Source organism: Euprymna scolopes, chromosome 30, assembly GCF_053919585.1.
Source record: "Euprymna scolopes isolate OS-2025 chromosome 30, ASM5391958v1, whole genome shotgun sequence".
NCBI classification, from domain to species: domain Eukaryota; kingdom Metazoa; phylum Mollusca; class Cephalopoda; order Sepiida; family Sepiolidae; genus Euprymna; species Euprymna scolopes.
The window spans coordinates 3,362,510-3,368,781 of record NC_136511.1 but is presented as its reverse complement, the minus strand read 5'-3'; positions in this window follow the sequence as shown (position 1 = coordinate 3,368,781).

The following is a 6,272-nucleotide window of genomic DNA, read 5'->3' as shown; positions in this document are numbered from 1 at the left end:
TAAGTCACCCCTTAAAAAATCTATCTTGTTCTTATTCTTTTGACTCCTATATATATCTATATCTATATATATATATATATATATATATATATATATATATATGTATCTATAAATGCACATACGTACACACCTATATAGAAGTAGAGCAAGTTACATTTGTCTTTATATAAGCAGTAGTTTGTTGCTACACAGTCATGAGCATGTTTCGGTCTACCAGTATTTACCAACTAGAAACCTCATCCGGCAACAACCCTTATTTCCGAAAACGCTCATGACTGTGTAGCAACAAACTACTGCTTATGTAAAGACAAATGTATATATATATATATATATATATATATATATATATATATGGGTGTATGTATTTCCACTATGCACGTATATATGCATGTATATGATTTATATATGTATATATATATGTGTATATATATACATATATAAAATTATATATATATATATATATATATATATATATATAGATATTGTGTGTCTGTGTTAAAACCGTCTCTACAAAATTCCTCCGTCAATATTAGGTCTATAAATTTGAAAGTTGATATATAGAGGATTTTCACTTGTGCAACAGACTTGATCAGGCTTTTAACCAGTGAAAATAATTGCTTATGGGTCAAAATTGAAAAACAAAACAAAACTTGGCAGATATAAGTCAACTAAACTTGTTACTTCTACGCGTGCGCAAACATATATTTATACTATTAACAACATACATTTGTTAACAACGTTTTTTTTTTAAATTTTATATGTGTGTGGATTAAGTTCAGACGGTAAAGAATAAGTCTACAGAGCTGTATGTTTTTTTTTCAATTCTAGCTGATGGCGAAGAAATTATATTTTTTAGTTAAACTTTTGACATCTACTAATATATATTGCATACACTATATTAACAAATATAACAGTAGCTCTATAATAATTAATATGAAATCTGCATGAATTAAAATATCATGTTAAAACGTATTTTACGACCAGGCCGCGCCAGAAGAGGCTGCATAACAATACATTGGGTACAATATAATAATCAATATAGAATTGGCCATATACTAATAATAAATGCTTAATTTGCATAAAATAAAATATATTTAAGCGTAAATAAATATATTTAAGCGTAAATACACACACCTTCTATAATATATATATATATAATAATCAATATACAATTGGCCATATACTAATAGTAAATGCTTAATTTGCATAAAATAAAATATATTTAAGCGTAAATAAATACACACCTTCTTTTACCTACACACGCCAATAATACACTAACCAATGACCATGTGTTATATTTTTATTTAAAGGAAACGCTAATGCAAATTTTTTTGTTCATACTGTTTTTTAAAAAGAAGTTAGATATGCGAATTAAGATTCTTGTCACATGATTTTGCACGTGTTCCTTTTTCTTTAAAAGTCGGAGTTCTTTCTCTCTTGCTTTAGTAGCTGTGAATTCTGTTCAATAAGGCCTTGGAAAGAGTTTTTTTTTTACACTACACCATGCCAAAGCGGAAGGTGGAGGGCACTATTATATATCGGGTACAATATAATGATCAATAGAGATTTGGCCATATACTAACAATAAATCTGCATAAAAATATATCATATTTAAGCGTATTTTACGATCGGGCAACGCTAGGCAACCAGCCGTCTAGTTCATATATATATATATATATATATATATGTGTGTGTGTGTGTGTGTGTGTGTATGTGTGTGTGGTTTTATTGTTCTTTGCAAAGACTATCCATGTCATAAAGTAACGTCAAAAACTGGTTGGCGATAAAGCTTACAAGTTTTTGTAAAGTTGTACTCTGCATCTAATCTGTGGGGCGACATGGTTGAGCGAAACTGTAATAATTTCGACTGCTTCCTCATCCCTGCAGACTGCCGAAACAAAGATATTGATAACACGACACGAGAAAAGCGCAGAAGAAAAGCCGGATTGCATTATGATTACGATCGGCCATTCTTTATATCAGGTCATTCCATTAGTTCTGTCCGGACTTTCAACCCTCTCAAATTCAAACGTAAAGGGGTATAGTTAATGGTTCTGAATAATATGTACTAGTAATAATATCACATTCCCCGGGTCGCATATTTGGTTACTATATGGACGAAGCAGAAAATTGGGCGACTCGAAATACAACGGCACATGTGTAAGGTGAAAATTTCGAGTTGATCTAAACATGTTCCGTTTACCAAACCGGACTTTCATGTTTAGGGAAATAATAGTACGCAATGTTTGTTCCAATGATTTGAATCTGATTTTAGTATTATAAAGATATATTAGTTTATTAAATACTTGCCCCGGGGAAGGGGCTTCCGGCATTGTCCGGGCGTAAAATATGCTTAAATATGATATTTTTCCAGATTTCGTATATGTTATTATAGAGTCGTAATTTCACAAATATTTAGGTACCATCAGCTAGAATCGAAACCGAAACTCTAGAAACTCAATTTTGGCCCTTTTTTACTCCGTAAATAAATTTTAACCGGTTAAAAACCCATAAAAGTACGGCTCGCAAAAAAAACAATAATTTGAGGCCCCTAGCACTGGTCTGCGACTTTTAGTTTCTAGGGAGATAGGGTTTGCAAATGTGGAGACAAACAGACAGACATATAGCCGTTTATATATTAAATTTATTGCTTTCTTTATATTTTTTTTTAAAAATGGAAGAAATGTTTTTCTTTGTTGCATAAAGAAAATATTTTTTAGCAAAAAAGAATTTAACAAACATGACACACGTAAATTTCATGTAAAATAATTTGTTTTAATTAAATATTAAAAATATTTTTTAATGTATAAAACAGTTTCACATGCTAATTTCTTTGTCTTTCTAAGTGTGCGTGCATGCGTGTGTGTGTGTGTGTGTGTTTGTGTGTGTGTGTGAGAGAGAGACTTTCTTACGGACTTTGAAAGGCTTTTGGAATGTGTTCGATAAGTATCGAAAATCGATAATTGAAACAAGATCTACAGCAGACGTGCGTACAGCTATATCTCATAGGATTAGCGAATCTCTCGACGGAGGCTTCCTCTCTAGGGCAATTGCTCTTGACATATCAAGGGGCTTTGATAAGGTATGTCATAAAAGGCTACAAGATCTCCAGCTATACCATAGCTGCAAATCTTTTGAAGTAGACTTTTATGGTATGGTAGAGCTGGAAATGTCTTCTCAATTATTAAATTTTTCTCTGATTCATTTCTCTCTGATAGATTCATAAGAGTAGTGGTTGATCGGCAGAAATCAGAAGCTCTCAGTGTAATTGCTGGAGTCCGCCAGGGGTTCATCCTGGGCCCAACTCTGTTACTGATCTACATTAATGATTTTCCAAATCACATCCTTACATCATTCGTAGACATTAATGGTGGCGACACTACAATCTGTGGTAGCATATCAAAGGCCGTAAACGACCAAGTTATCTCTGATTCTCTTTCCTCTGATCTTGAGCACGTGGTGCAATGGGGATAGAGGTGGCTGGTTACTTTTAATGCATCTAAAACTAAGCTCCTATCTTTACATCATCAACGCTCTGATGCCAATCTGGCATCAATTGAAATGAATGGCTCTGGTCTTGGGGAGGCTTCATTTTTTGACAAGCTTCTGGGCTTGACCTTTACTCCTGGCCTGAAATGGAACACATATATCAAATCCATTGCCAAGGTCGCTGGAAAAATGGTGGGATTCTTCAACCGCTCCAGTAGATATCTCACTCCTGATGCAATGCTCTACCTATATAAAAGCCAAGTACGGCCAACAATGGAGTACTGTTGCCACATCTGGGCAGGAGCTGCTAGGAGCAGCTTATCCTGCCTTGGCAGAGTTCAAAATAGACTTCGTAGCTAAGTGGGGGATGCCCTTTCTCTTCCCTGACACCTCTTTCTCACAAAAGAGACGTTGCGAGTCTGTCTCTGTTTTATCGTTATTTTTATGGCATGTGCTCAGCTGAGCGTCAATCTATTGTTCCCCCTGCCAAACTTTCATGAAAAACACTCGTCTAGCAAAAACCATTCTCAATAATTTCCCACACTCTTTATCTGTGCCTAAACCTAAATGTAGATTCCATGAACAAAGCGTCTTTTTTTAGAACTGCACGCCTGTGGAACTCTATTCCGATTGCCTGCTTTCCAGCTGACTACAATCTGATTGTCTTCAAGTCCAACGTAAACAAGTTCTTGATGAACCGTCCCCCTAAGTAATCCAATTTACAAAATTCCCACTACTTTTGTATTCTACGCTATAATTACATTGACTAATGTATACCCATTAACCCTTATCCTCGAGTGGCCTCCGGGCCTTGATAAGTGGTGATTCCTGTGTAAAAAAAAAATCCGATAAGGACATACGATTTTGAAGTTAATCCATCATACAGTATAACATCACAATTGCAATGTAGAATTTATATTACCACACAAGTTGAAAGGCGCGACATATAAAATTAAAAGCACTAGGTTCTTTGATGTGCTCATGAAGTGGTACGTTCGAAAATAATGTTTCTGCTTAAAGCACAATTGAACAATGATACTTGCCGATTTTGTTTAAAACTAAAATCCAAGCCATTATATATAAAAAAACCAACTGCAGGTTCTCTACAGTGCAACGTAAACTACAATGCATTGTTATTCCTATTTATTTATTTTTTATTGCATTTTCACTCAAAACAAGGCACAGTACTACTTGGCACATAAATTGCAGGGATATTATATAGGGAGTTGAGCAGCAAGATGCATGTTCACATTACACTTGAACATATAGATGTGAGTACAGCCAGGAAAGCAGAAACCCAGAAGGGAATTCTAAAATCCAGCCGTTATGGGTAAGAAACTATCAGAGTAGAAGGGTTTCTGACATCTGGGGATCTCTACTGTGCAGGGATGGGACTTTACTGCTTGTTGGGTTTGTCGGGGTATTTACGTCGAGGGGGTACAAGGGTTGTAGTCTGTTGGAGAATCTAACATTAAAATACTTGTAAAATAGGCAGAAGGGTACAGCATTTCACCAATGGGACAGAGATTAAAGCTTAGATGAAAGGTTTGTGGGCGAAGTTACTGCGGAGAGGCAACTTAAGCTTCCTACTGGTGCACTGCGATGGCTTCCAAATTAGAGCAGGCAATTGTCCGATTTGAGTTTTTAAAAATAAGCGATTTCACCGCTTTTGATGTCAATAAAATATGTGAATGAAAAGCATATATATACATATATATTTATATATTTATATATATATATTTCTGTAGAAATATATTTTCTTATTATATATCAATCCTTATTTAAGAAGCTCAAGATAATTACAGAGCAATATAGAGAATGAATGACAAAAAGTTATATTCCAAAATTCATGATGTCGACCATCTTATAATTTATTCCTTTAATTCAGTTGACCTATACAATTTTTGCCAGTTTTTTAGTGCAAAATCAATCACTTAATTATTATATCAATCAGTGAATCTATTATACCCTTAACTCATCAGAAGAAATAGCAACAATCAATCCGTCAAAAGGAATGGAAATGTTATTTGACATGGTAAAAATCCGAAAATTGTAAGAGAAGCAGCAGATACCTTTGTATTTTTCCATTACGCCATATTGAATTTTTATCAAGCAAAGGCATTAAACCCAACAATTCGGACTTACACTTTTAATTAATTCATTAATCTTCTATTAAAATGTTCTATTTAATAATTAGTAAATTTATTAATTCTAAGTTGTGTATACATACTTATGAAAATAATATCAAAAAATTATAAACGATTATACATGTTTGTATATACGAAACTAAACTAAACTAAGCTAAATATATATATATATATACATATATATATATACATATATATATATATATATATATATATATATATATATAGAGAGAGAGAGAGAGAGAGAGAGAGAGGGGAGAGAAAGGGAGAGACAAGACAATAAGTGTGGAAAATTAATTAACTAAAAATCAAAAACAAAAGCAAACCTATATATGTGTATATATAGAATGATTAATTTATTTAATAAGGGTGTTCATGCATTTAATTGGGGGGGATAAGGGGACAATGGCTTGGTATAAAGAGTCCCCTTTATTCCCCCCCCACTAAATGCATGTGTACTCTTATAAAATAAATGAATCATTCTCTACATACCAATATAAAGTTTGGCTTTTGCTTTTTGTTTTTTGTGAATTCATTTTCCACTCTTATTCTCTTATTATCTTCTATAAAAGTTCCAAAAAATTTGTTGAGCTTTATATTATCCCGATAAATATACTCTTATAGAATTGAATTCAC